General features: G+C 52.6%; 1 long non-coding RNA gene across 1 annotated transcript; it reads left to right on the plus strand.

Annotated features, from left to right (window-relative positions):
* The first annotated feature begins 9,230 nt into the window (after positions 1–9,230).
* On the plus strand, positions 9,231–12,915 carry LOC140600733 (uncharacterized). Its single transcript, XR_012003897.1, has 3 exons — positions 9,231–9,396; positions 11,790–11,955; positions 12,535–12,915. It is a non-coding gene; the product is annotated as an uncharacterized lncRNA (long non-coding RNA).
* Positions 12,916–13,286: the final 371 nt, after the last annotated feature.

The following is a 13,286-nucleotide window of genomic DNA, read 5'->3' on the forward strand; positions in this document are numbered from 1 at the left end:
CTTGGGTCACAGGCCAGACTGGGGGCCAAACTTTAGAAAAGCAAGAAGGCCTCTTGGGCAGCCCGTAGACAGGCGCCGAGCCCGATGGGGACAGGGTGTGCTGTGTCCACGAGGAGGCCTCAGCCCTGAGCTCTGGGGCTCAGAGCCGGGAGAGGCTGCCTCGGCCTGTTTCCCCATCAGGCAGGGGCTCAGTGGGAGAGGCACAGGGTCCTGTGGCTATGCGTCCGTCCTAGCCTAGAGCTCTGTCTGTCTGCCGAGTGTAGAATGGATGTAGCCTTGGCAACTGCACAGCCCCAGGGCCCCGGCCCAGGCTCCCGTGGGACCGGCGGAGATGGGTGCAGGCTGGCCAGGCCTTGACTGGGCCCAGGAGCCTCCTGCCCCCTCGGTTGCCCCCAGTCTGGCCCGCAGCAGAGGACCATGTTAAATCCCAGCGCTGCTCTGCTCAAAACCCCACGAGGGCACCCATCTCACCCCGAATGAGCCCTGAGGCCTGGGCCTGCCCCCCGCCATCACCGTGGGACTCGGCTCCTAGGAGCCTCCCGGTGCCGACACTGCGCTTCCTGCTGGGCCCTGTTCAAGCAGGACTTCGTTCACACTTGTTCCTTTTTTTCTGGAATGCTCTCTCCCGACAAGGCTCACCTCCTTCAAATTTTCACTCAAACATCTCCTTTTCACCTGATCACACCGACGGAGATGGCAACCCCCTCCCACTGCCCAGCACCCCCTTCTCTTTCTTCAAGGCAGCCTCATGCTCTAGACTCCCATGGGTCTGGGCTGATTGGTCACCTCCGACGCCAGCACGCGTGCCTGCCCGTGAAGGGGGGTTCACATCTGCTCCCAGGACTGTCGGGGCGCCCGGCGGGGGCGGGGAGGGCCCTGGAGGAGCCGGGGAGGTGGGGGCTGGAGGTGCCACTGCCCAGGGAGCTCACACTGGGGAGGAGGGGACCCAGCTGCGTCTTCAGGGTAGAGCCCAGCCTCCTGGGGACAGCCTGCTCTCCCTCTTTGGCTTCCTGAAGGCTCTGCAAACTGGGGTCCTCCTGTCGTGGGAGGGACACTGCAGTTCCCGGGAAGGAAGCCTGGGCTCCCCCAGAGACAGAATGAGAGGGCAAGGTCACAGGTCAAGGAGTGACCTTTCTAACTTGGGGTCAGTTGTCCAGGCATACTGAGCACAAAGCCAGTCTGCCCCTCTGCAGGAGGCCGTCTGGCCCCACGACATTCCAGGCATTCTTTGGGGTCCTTGTGGCCAGAGCTCTGTGTCTGGGGGGGAAGTAGGGCTTTGTGCAGTGAGGAAGTGTCTGACTGCAGACCCCTTTGTTTGGCTGCCAGCACTGCCTGCCTTCCTTGGGGGCCCCACTGTCTGGCCCAGTCAAGCAGCTGGGGTGAGAGTGGGGGCGGGGCAGAGGTCCCGGGGCTGCTGCCCCTTGTCACCCTGCAGGGACATAGCCCTTGCCCGTCCTGCTCAGCCTGGCCTCAAGCAGTCCAGCAGGGATCTGGCTGAGGGCTCTAAGCTTCTGCCCCTCATTCCAGAAGTAGCACCCTAAGTGGGATGCAGTTTGGCCTGTTGAGATAATTCAAACCCAGGGATCATCCACCTGGGTTTGAATCCCAGCACTGGTGCTTGCCAAGGAGGTGGCCTTTTCCCAGCGACGTCAGCTCTCCAAATCTTAGTCTTCTCATCTGTAAAATGGGCTAGTAACACTCCCCGGATAATGCTATTGAGAGGTGGCTTCTGCACGCACATCACCCGATCGTTGTGGATCCCATGGTGTCAGAAGGCTCTGAGAGGGAGAGGGGGCTGGAGAAACACAATCCCCGAACTCAGGGCCAGCAAGGCTTCTGGGAAGAGGAGAGGGAGACCTGGAACAGCCTCCCAGCTGCGTGCAGACAGGCTCAGGGGGGACTCCGCTCCAACTCGTCGTCCTAGACCATTCAAGGCCCAGTGTGACTTCGACATCTCCCAGGGCCTCGGAGCTGGGGCAGCAGGGGTGGAAACGCGGGAAGCTCCAGGGGTGTCCCAGGCCAGTCCACATGCCCCCCATCCCTGGGCAGTGCAGAGGCCAGGCCAGGGAGGAAGTCCGCTCAGGCACCGTCTGTGACTCGGAGAGCCCTACACAGGTGCAGGGGGCACGCAGTAGTCACGGGGAAGCAGCTTCAACTCAACCACAGGCAGAGTAAGTCCGGCCACCTCAGGAAGGGCTCCTGAAGGGGGACTCCCAGTCTGCGGTGGGTGAGACAGAGCAGCTGAGTGTGGGAGCTACAGAGTCCTCGTCCTGTGAAACCTGTCATGTCCAGCCCTGAGGGCTCGGAGCTCCTAAAGACTTGCTAGCTGCATGACCTTGACAAGTTCATTGAGCTCTGTCTTCATTAGTGAAACAGGATCCTCATAACCACTGTGCTGACTGACAATGCTCGAGAAATTGCAAGGCTGGAGCTGCTGTCAACAGGTGATGGCTGTTTCCACAAAAGCCTTGGCCTGTGAGCCCTGGCTCAGCCTCCAGAGCACTGTGTGGCCCCAGCAGGTCTCTGGCTCTCGCAGGGCTGCCCTTTCTCCCTCCCATCCTGAGGACAGTTACAGAACTTCTTGCTCTGGCCTACTTGGTGGCCTTGGCTTGGTCAGTCCAGGGGCAGCAGGGTCAGAGGTCCTACATTCATTTTCCAGTGCCATGACTGCATGCTGGGAGTGTCCCATGAGGCATAGCTGGCCTGCCCAAGGCAGGGAGGAGGTGCCCGCCGCTGCCCATTCTGGGGGTGCTTCAGGCTGCAGATGTCTGCAGGGGTCAAGCCCCAGAGACAGCCTCCTGAGCATCCTTGTGTCAGGCATGGCATGGGCGGGGAGGTACATTCTGCCAAAATCAGTAATTGTGGGGATGGGGCTGTTACAGGCCAGGGTGCTTGGAGGGATCCCTAGACTGTGTGGCAAGTAAACAGGAGTAATGACCTTGGAAATATCTGGGCAGCCTGGTAGAGGGGCAGTCACGGCAGTGCCGAGAGCAAGCTATGGGCCAGGGAGGCAGCCAGAGAGATGTGGGCCACAAGGGAGTGTGCGATATTAGTAGGCCACTCGTGTTTGGGGTCCTGAGCTGGGTGTGGCCTTGTCCCCATGTTAAGCCCTATGCCTAGCTGACACTAGGCCTTTCTGTTGGTTGGCTGAGCCAGTGGGAGAGTCCTGCCCTCTCGCTGGTGGGAAGGTTCAAAGACTGGTGTCCTTAGCCGGATACTGTGGCCCTGTATTCTCCCACAGAGAGTGTTGGCTGCTGCTGGGAAGAGGTGGGAGCTCCAGATGCAAAATGAGCTCAAGCAGGACAAGGCATGGATAGAGGCTGGGCCTGCTGCTATCGTCCTGAGCCCCCAGAGAGCAGGATGGAGCTCTGATAGACTTGGCACAAGGCTCCCTGTCTTCGCTTAGAAGTGGCAAGTTTGGACATAACAGGACATGCTTTGGGACATGTTGAACTTCAGCAATAATTTCATGGAACCCCTGATGGACTCTGCCTTTCTAGATCAGAGATCTCAAGCTAAAATGTGCATGTGACTGACCTAGAGGGCCGTGCATACACAGATTCCTGGGCCCAGCCCCCGGAGCTTCTGAGTGGGCAGGTCTGGGGTGGGGCCCGAGACCTGCATCTGCAAGACCCTTCCACTTGGTCCTGAGGCTGCTGACTCCCCAACCACTCAGAGCAGGACTATAAGTCTTTGTTACTCCAAGTGCTGGGTTCAGCTCAGCAGCTTGCTGGAGATGTAGAACCTGCCCTTCTGCCAGCCTCTGAGGCCAAGTCTGCATTTTAACAAGAATCCAGGTGATTCTGAAGCTCGTTCAAATTCACTGAGCAGTGGAGCAGCACTGTCCACCAGGACTTTTTCTATCATGATGGAAATGTTCTATGTTTGCACTGCCCAATACCATAGACACTAGCCACATGGGACAGTCAAACACTTGAAATGTGGTGCGTATGATTGGAAAGTGGGATTTTGAATTTTATTTAACTTTAGCTAATTTTTATTTAAAGAGCCACAGGTGGCCAGCTGTTTCCATTGGTCAGCACAGGTCTAGAGTGACCCAGCCCAGAGGGTAGACAGGGAAAATGTTCAGAGAAAGATCAGAACCTGCCTGAGTTAGGGGCAGTGTGGGACCAGAACAAAGTCCATGAGTTCTGAGGCCAATGTTTTCTCCTCTGCATAGCACTGCCACCTTGCCACCTGGGCCCAGGTGCCTCTCTCTCTCCACCCACCCCTAGATGTTCTAACTCTATGGATTGAGAGTTCCCTTGAATCTTAGGAGGCAGCCAGTGTGAACACTAAGCTTGATGGTACAAGAGCCTAGAGATGTGTCCACAAATAGTGCCAAATGTAGCTGTAAAGATTGGCCAACTGGGAATAGATACATGGTAGGCTGTGCACCACACCAGATACACAGTATACAACAACCTCGAGTCCACAATGAACTTAGGATAGGGACCGTGTTCAGCATTCGCCATTGTAAGTAATCAAGGTTAAATGAAATTATAAGGGTGAAGCCCTGATCTAATGGAATTAGGGTCCTTAACCAAAGAGACACTAGAGAACTTGCTGGCTCTCTCTCCACCATGTGAGGGTACAGACTTATCCACAGAGACCTGGCATGATATATTCAGGGTGCTAAATGAGAAAAATATGCAGCCAAGCATACTTTACCCAACTGGGATGTCATTCACAATAGAAGGAGAGATTAAAAGTTTCCAGGACAAACAGAAACTAATAGAACTTGTGATCACCAAACCAGCCCGGCAAGAAATATTAAGAGAGATCCTTTAAGCAAAGAGAGATCCCAAAATAACATAGATCAGAAAGGAACAGAGACAACATACAGAAACAGTGACTTCACAGGTCATACAATGGTATTAAATTCATATCTGTCAATAGTTACTCTGAATGTAAATGGGCCAAATGCCCCAATGAAAAGACACAGGGTATCGGATTGGATAAAAAAACAAGACCCTTCGATATGCTGTCTGTAAGAGACTCATTTTAAACCCAAAGACACCTCCAGATTTAAAGTGAGAGGATGGAAAACCATTTATCATGCTAATGGACATCAAAAGAAAGCTAGGGTAGTGATCCTTATATTAGACAAATTAGATTTTAAACCAAAGACTGTAATAAGACATGAGAAAGGACTCTGTACCATAATTAAAGGGTCTATCCAACAAGAAGTTCTAACAATCGTAAATATTGATGCTCCTAACATGGGAGTAGCCATTTATACAAGCCAACTAATAACAAAATCAAAGAAATATATCGATAATAATACAATAATAGTAGGGGACTTTAACACCCCACTCACAGCAATGGACAGATCATCTAAGTAGAAGATCAACAAGGAAACAAGGGCTTTGAATGACACATGGACCAGATGGACTTTACAAATATATTCAAAACATTCCATCCTAAAGCAACAGAATACACATTCCTCTCAAGTGTACATGGAACATTCTCCAGAATAGATCACATACTGGGTCACATCACGTCTCAACCAGTACCAAAAGATTGGAATCATTCCCTGCATATTTTCAGACTACAATGCTTTGAAACTGGAACTCAATCACAAGAGGATACTTGGAAAGAACTCAAATACATGGTGTCTAAAGAACATCCTACTAAAGAATGAATGAGTCAACCGGGATATTAAAGGAGAATTTTTAAAATTCATGGAAACAAATGAAAATGAAAACACAACCGTTTAAAACTTTTGGGATGCAGCTAAGGCAGCAATGCAAGCTTTTCTCAAGAAACAAGAAACGTCTCAAATACACAACCTACCCTTATACCTAAGGGAGCTAGAGAAACCACAGCAAATAAAGCCTAAACCCAGTAGGAGAAGAGAGTTTAAAAAGATAAGAGTAGAAATCAACGAAATAGAAACCAAAAAGGCAGTAGAACAGATTAACGAAACTAAGAGCTGGTTCTTTGAAAGAATTAACAAGATTCATAAACTTCTGGCCAGACTTATCAAACAGAAAAGAGAAAGGAACCAAATAAGTAAAATCTTGAATGAAAGAGGAGAGATCACAACCAACACCAAAGATACAAACAGGGGCACCTGGGTGGCTCAGTGGTTGAGTGTCTGCATTCGGCTCAGATCGTGATCCCAGGGACCTGTGATTGAGTCCCCGCAGGAGCCTGCTTCCCCTTCTGCCTGTGTCTCTGCCTCTGTGTGTGTGTGTGTCTTTAATGAATAAATAAATAAACTCTTTAAATAAGAAGACTGGAGAATCACTGACCTCTACCCCAGAAACCAATAATACATTATATGTTAATTAATTGAATTTAAAATAAGAAAAAAATAAAGAGAAAAAAATACTACTAATAAAAATAAACTAATAAAAGCTAGAGGAAGAACCAGCTATATCTCATCAGCATTGGTGTCTGCCTCCTCCAGGAAGCCGGGGGACCCTGGGACAGAGCCTATCTTTCTGATTCTTTTTTTTTTTTTTAAGATTTTATTTATTTATTCATGAAAGACACAGAGAAGTGAGGCAGAGACACAGGCAGAAGGGGAAGCAGGCTCCATGCAGGGAGCCCGACGTGGGACTCAATCCCGGGGTCTCCAGGATCAGACCCTGGGCTGAAGGTGGTACTAAACCGCTGAGCCACCCGGGCTGCCCTATCTTTCTGATTCTACAGTAGAGCAGTGACTGGACAGGGGAACCCCATCGATGTCCAGATCCATAGCTGAGAACTTGCAAGACCCGAAAGGGATTTAGGGACCTGATCCTTAACAATGGCAAGGGCTATCAGTGTGTTGGACAGGCAGGTGGGGCTCCAGGGGAGCGCAAGAGATTTTAAAGGTGGGATTTCCTGGAGGGGAGAAAGGGAGGTAGAGAGAGGGATGAGGAAGGGCTGCAGAGAACCCTAAGATTCAAATCCAAGCAGGTCTGGCCTCAAAGCCCCTAGTGCCCCATCTAACCCTCCTCCCAAACCTTTCTGAGAGCTTTGTAGGCCCCATGAAAGAGACGGGGTTTGAAGCCACAGGACTGGGGTTTCACTGCAGAATTGTAGACAAGCAGGTTTCTGTGATAGTGTTTACATTTCAGAAAGATCACCCTGCTGGATTGTAGGAGAGACTGGAGGTATAGGACCGACTGAGAGACAACAGGTGAAAAGCTCAAGGGCTTGGCTAGGGTCGCTGGTGTTGGGGTGGAGAGGAGAAAGCAGACTAGAGATCTGAAGGAGTTGGAATTAGCAGAGCCAATCCCAGAATTCCAGAATTCATGGAACTCCACAGGAGGCATGGAGGAGATGAGGAGGAGGAGGGAGGGGGAAGGCAGAGCTGAAGGTGGCCCCCTGGTTGTGGCTGGGACTCTGGGTAACGAAGCACCACTCAGAAGGATGAGACAGCACAGGGCAGGGCAGCGGGGGGATGAGCTAAGCTCTAGAAGGCACAGGTTTGAGGCCTCTGGGCAGTCAGAGGTGTCCCGAGGGCAGGAGCTATACTGACCTGGAGCCCCACGGAGAGCGAGGGCTGGGCACCCGGAGCCGCGCACATCTGCTGTCTCTACCCCTGGGTGCCCATCACAGCAAAGGGTGATGTTGTGCAACCTGACCGCCGTCCTGAGCGCCTCTGCCTTCCATGTGCACCTGTGTCTGCCGCTTCCATAGACCCAGGGAGGTGCCACACCCCCTGCCTCCGACTGCACCGAGCCGGCCTGGTCCCCACTCTGCTGGTGACCCAGAGGAGGGAGGAATGAGGCCAATGCGGTGAATCCTTGCAGCACCAGTTCTGCCTCTGTAGAGGCCTCTTCAACACCTCCAGGCTCAGGGAAAAGAGACTCTCCACATACAAATAGACTATTTCTGCAACTAGAGAAAGAGCAGAGAGGTGGGGTGTCGAAGATCAAAGGAGGGACAGGGCTGGTTACCAGCAGCCCCAAGGGGACCAGGGCCAGAAAGCAGGCCGGCCAGGACCACAGAAGTGGCTCTGCTCCCTGGCAGGGAGGCCTTACCAGGGCCAGAGCTGTCCCCCTGTGCCGGCCTGAGAGGTGGTGAGCTCCCCGTCAGGCTAGGAGCCCGGGCTGGGCCTGGAGAGCAGTTGTTGAGAGACTGCAGAGGAGCTCCCAGCCTTAGAAGGAGGCAGGACAAAATCTCTTACCCCATATTTTCCCAGATTTAATCATCCTACGAATTTCATTTCTCCAAAACGCTGGGTAGCAGTTTCTACTTTTCACATGGATTAGCCATCCTCGGGATCCCTCCTTCCTTTCCCAGGCCCCCAACCCTCTCTGCGCTAATAATAGTGTTCATGTGCAATTACCCGCAAGTGTCACTGCCAGGTGAGTCACTGCCAGGTGAGTGGTTCCAGAGGCCAGTGCTTCCAAACCCCTGATGGACGTAAGAATCACTCGGAGGTCTGCCCCAGCTGGTCCAGAGCAGGGCCTGGGGTTCTGCATTGACAGCAAGCCCCCAGGCACTGCTGCTCTGGTCCTGGACCACCTGGGCCGAAACAAGGCCGAAGCTGCCAAGGAGACCCATCAGGATTCTGTGAGGGGAGTTGGCGTGGGGGTGGGGGTGGGGGCGCTAAGAAGACTCCAGTGCAGGAATCTCAAAAGAATGGACTCCGTCCTTTCTGGGGCAGAATTAAGTCCATCCCCACCACTCTGCATAGTTTCCCGTGCTTGAGAAGTGTGCACGTGATACAGGAAGATAGCTTCATCATGGCTTTGTACGACCTCCCCCCCATAACCTCACCCGTCCCTGGTGAACTGCTTCTGCCTGAAGGGGCTCCTTACTAGATCCATGGGGTGGCCAGGGCCCCATCACCCCAGGCAGAGGAGCTTTCATCCTCCCCACCTCAGCTGGCTGCTGGCCACAGAGGCAGCAGCCTGCAGGGCCCTTCATTGGGAACCGACTGGCCTCAGCCTCTGATCCTTCCCCCTCTGGGCCTCAGTTTCTCCATCCATTATGTGGGGGTGAGCTGAAGGCTCTCTTGGAGGTGGCTCTGCACCTATCAGTTCAGGCTTGTGGGGCCCAGAGCGGGTGGGGTTGGGGCTGTGCAGGAGAGGGGGCTGGAGGAGGTGGCCTGGGCGGTCAGGCCAGGCCAGGCTGGCATCGTTGGGGATGCACACGCCTTTGCAGCCTCTCTCTGCACCGAGGGATCTCAGATATTTTTAGGAAGGTTGGCGCCTCTCGAGCTGTGATTCATTAATGCAGCTGACAGAGATCAGCATCTTTTGAAATCGTGGTAGGAAATTGTGCTGCTGTGTGTGGTGGTGGAGAGAGGAGGGGTCGCCGTCCTGGTGGTTCTGCCCGGAGCTGCGTGTGTCAGGGAGCGGGGATGGTAGGGCACAGGGAAGCCCAGAAGGGCCTCGGTTCCCAGCAGCTCCCAGCCTAGAACGAGGAGAGAGCCAAGAAAACAAACGGCAGGTGTAGCACAGTGAGCCTCGTGGGACACTGGGCGCAGACACGGATGTGGGGGGAAGGTGGGGGAAGGCTCTGCAGGCCGGTGATTGGCACCCGATGGATGCCAGGCTGCGAGGGGGTGCGCCGCAGGAGTGGGCACAGGGCGGGCAGGAGCGCCGGCTGAAGCAGGGGTGCTGGGCTGCGGAGAAGGAAGAGAGGAGGCCACGGGGCAACAGGCCACTTTAGAAAGCCGTTTAGGTTTAGCGCCGCCTTCAGCCCAGGGCGTGATCCTGGAGACCCGGGATCGAGTCCCACATCGGGCTCCCTGCATGGAGCCTGCTTCTCCCTCTGCCTGTGTCTCTGCCCCTCTTTCTCTCTGTGTCTCTCGTGAATAAATAAATAAATATAAAAAAAAGAAAAAGAAAGCCGGAACCAGGTCCTGCAGGCAGGTGGGTTTAAGTCCGGGAGAAAAGCAATCAGATTGCTGTGCCACGTCAAGGTTAATGTGGAGAACAGATTCCAGGTGGCGTCTCAAGCTAGGCATCCTCAATTTCATATGGAAGAACCCTCCTGCCCAGGCACTCCCTAAGCTTGGTGGATGCGGCAGGATGGCGGCACGTGTATGACGCTGTGTGGATTTCTAGGCTCGCTGAGGCAAGTTCACGCTTGTGTGAATGTGAGCTGGGAGTCTATCAGACCATAGGGATGCATAGCTGAGGACGTAAGTGGCAGAAGGTAACACGGATCTCATGTTTCTGCACATCTTGCAAAGTAAGCGCTGATGCCCTGGGCTCTGGATTATCTTTTCTTTTTTTTTTTAAGATTTATTAATTGAAAAAAAAAAGATTTATTAATTGATTTTAGCGAGGGAGGGGTAGAGAGGGAGAGAGCCCCAAGCAGACTCCGTGCTGAGCGCAGAGCCCCATGAGGGGCTCGATCCCACAGCCCTGAGATCACGACCCAAGCAGAAAGCAGGAGTCTGATGCTCAACCAACCGCGCCTCCCAGGCACCCCCCAGGATTATCTTTTCAAGGATGTTGAAGAGCAGATAGCCTTGGTAGATAGAATTAGCATCTCCCTCCCGAGCAAAGGACAGTCACATTTCCTGCTTACCGCAAGATGCCAACGTCCTAAGCTCAGAGCTCCTTCCTCTAGTATAACCCGTTGCATGTGGGGTGTCATCTGATCCTCTTTGCGTCACCCTGGGGGAACTTGGCCTCAGAGAATTGGCACCAAACACTGTTACACTGGTGAGTGTGATCGCTGTTAGTAATAAACCACCCTTCACCCCGGCTCAGGAAGCTTGTGTTTTCCACCAGCATCCACAAAACCATGACGGGCTACCCCGGTAGCCTGCTAATAGAGAAAATCTCAGACCTTTGAATTATTGACGAGATGTTTGTAAATACGTGTGTTTCAGTGAGTCTGGCTTTGACCACATTTGCATGTACATGCGAGGATTAGAGGGCTGTGGTGTCTCTGGGAAAGACTGTTCCAGAGCATGTCCATATTGGGAAACCAACCTTTGAGTGTTGGAGCCCATACAGGAAAATGATGAGCATGTATTTAATATGGGCTGCACCAGCTCTCCTCATTGAACCCCATAGGAAGGAGACAGAGAATAAGGAACATGGAGAGACAGATGCCTCCTCTTCCACCCATCCACCTGCCACCTGCCACCTGCCACCTGGGCTTATGGCTGCAGAGATACAGGAAAAAATAGTTGAGAAGGGGTTCCTGCTTTGTGGGATAGGTTCTTTCTTCCCACCCCATCTTTTTTTTTTTTTTTTTTTTTTTAGATTTTACCTATTTGTTCATAAGAGAAACAGAGAGAGAGGCAGAGAGACACAGGCAGAAGGAGAAGCAGGCTCCCTGCAAGGAGCCTGATGTGGGACTTAATCCCAGGGCCCCAGGATCACACCCTGAGCCAAAGGCAGATGCTCAACCACTGAGCCACCCGGGTGCCCCTCTTCCCACCCCATCTTGACCTCACCAGCCATCCCCCCACACACACACATGTTCTATCGACACCTGGCCCACCCAGGCCAATTAAACCAGACTCTGGGCCATAACAACCAGCACTAGCTTTTAAAAGTGTTCCTGGGCATCTCTTCTCTAGCAGCTAAGCTTGAGAATCTCTCCTGTAAGGTGCCTATTATCTCTTTGCAGCCAAGAAAATGGGATAAGGCATTTATCAATTAACTCTCATATCATGTGGTTGCAACGACGGCCTGAGTCCATCCCCACGGGATACCATCTCAGCCCTCCTCCCTTTTCCAATTATTTTGCTTGCGTCTCTTGACAGAATTGGCCCAGTGGAGAGGGAGGTTGGATGGAAAGGAAATAACACCTGAGTATTTATTGCTCTGAGCACCGCACTGGGTGCTTTACCTGCATTAACTTCTCTACTGCCTCAGATAATGCCCTGCAGTGGATGCTGTTACCTCATTTGAGAGGAGAAATCCGAGGGCCAGAGGAGCTCGGCAACTAGCCCAAGTTTACACAGAGAGACAGAGCCCGACAAGGCTTGGCGGCGAGGAGGGACAACACAGAAAGTGAGAAGAGAATCCTCGATGCCGGGAGGTACGGAGTGTGCTATGGTTAAATACTGCAAAGGCATCAAGAAGGGTTTTCAGAGGGGAATTGGCAGGAGGAGGGTGGGTAAATGTTTTGAGGGGTAGCCTAGCTGGAGCCCCAGCCTTGTAATGGATTAAGCCAGAAGCCCCCCAGGCTGTAATCACAACTGCACATTTATATTCCTCTGCATCATCTAGAGATCAAACTCCCCCCAATCCCATATCCACAGCCACCCTTGAAATCCAAAGATGGGTCTACGCTGGCAGCTCAGCCCCAACAGCAACGGAGGAGGTCTCGCAGGCACACAATGGCCTCATTACCTTCTCTGGCTTCTCTCACCCGGTCTTATTAACATTCAGGCAGCTCCTCACACATTCATCGAACACCACAGAGGAGTTGAGATCTGATCTAGCCTGGCTGAGCCACATTAAAATCAATTAAAAATGAGAGATAAGACCCTTCTTTCCGATGGAAAAATCCACGAGAGCAAGAGAAAGACACACACAGCCCATCGATCATCCAAGATTCTGCTTTCCCTGGCTTTCTTTCTTTCTTTCTTTCTTTTTTTTTTTTTTTTCTAAACAGCTGCAGAGGAGCTGGCTGAGAGGTCGGGCTGCCAACAGAACATGCCTGCTATCCTGTGGCCTTGCCCACCTGGCCAGCCTGACGGCCTGGCAGTCTGACCACACTTGGAGTGAGCAGAGGCGGCCAGGGGAATGTGCAGAGCCTGGCCTTTGAGCCACACACAGAGACCTGACGCAGGCGTCCCTTTCACTTTCAGGCCCAGAAGGTAGACTTCAGGAGCCAGCCTGGACCATGGATTCCAGGCTGGCTCAGCTCTCTGTAGAGAACTGGGAGAATGAGGCTTCTTTCTTGTTCCTTCTTGGGGAATTTTTACCTCTGTGATAATTGCTGTGAAGTTGCATTCCTTGATTTTCCAAGCAAAAGTGTGTGTGTGTGTGTGTGTATCTGTGTGTGTGAGACGTACTGGGGCTTGCACCACAGAGCCTAGCACATCAGCAGGCACTGAGTAAACATTTGTCAGATGAATGGAAAAAATGAGGCCACGATGCATCCGCCCGCCGCCAGCCGTTACCAATCAATCCAACAGCATTTGGTGTCGGTTCTGGTATTTCTGATCTTAATCTTATCAGTTGAACTTCTTTGTTGATTTAGTTATTTAACTGGTGACCAAGTCTTCACCAGGCCTTTTAACACACTGAGAAAGTGCTCACACTCGGCCCCAGCACCGTGTCATGTCAGGACTGCAGGCTCCCTGGAGCAGATGGGCTTGACTTTCATTGGTTGGCTTGAATGGATTTAGGTAGGCAAGGCTG

The sequence above is a fragment of the Canis lupus genome, chromosome 12, assembly GCF_048164855.1.
Source record: "Canis lupus baileyi chromosome 12, mCanLup2.hap1, whole genome shotgun sequence".
Classification (NCBI taxonomy): domain Eukaryota; kingdom Metazoa; phylum Chordata; class Mammalia; order Carnivora; family Canidae; genus Canis; species Canis lupus.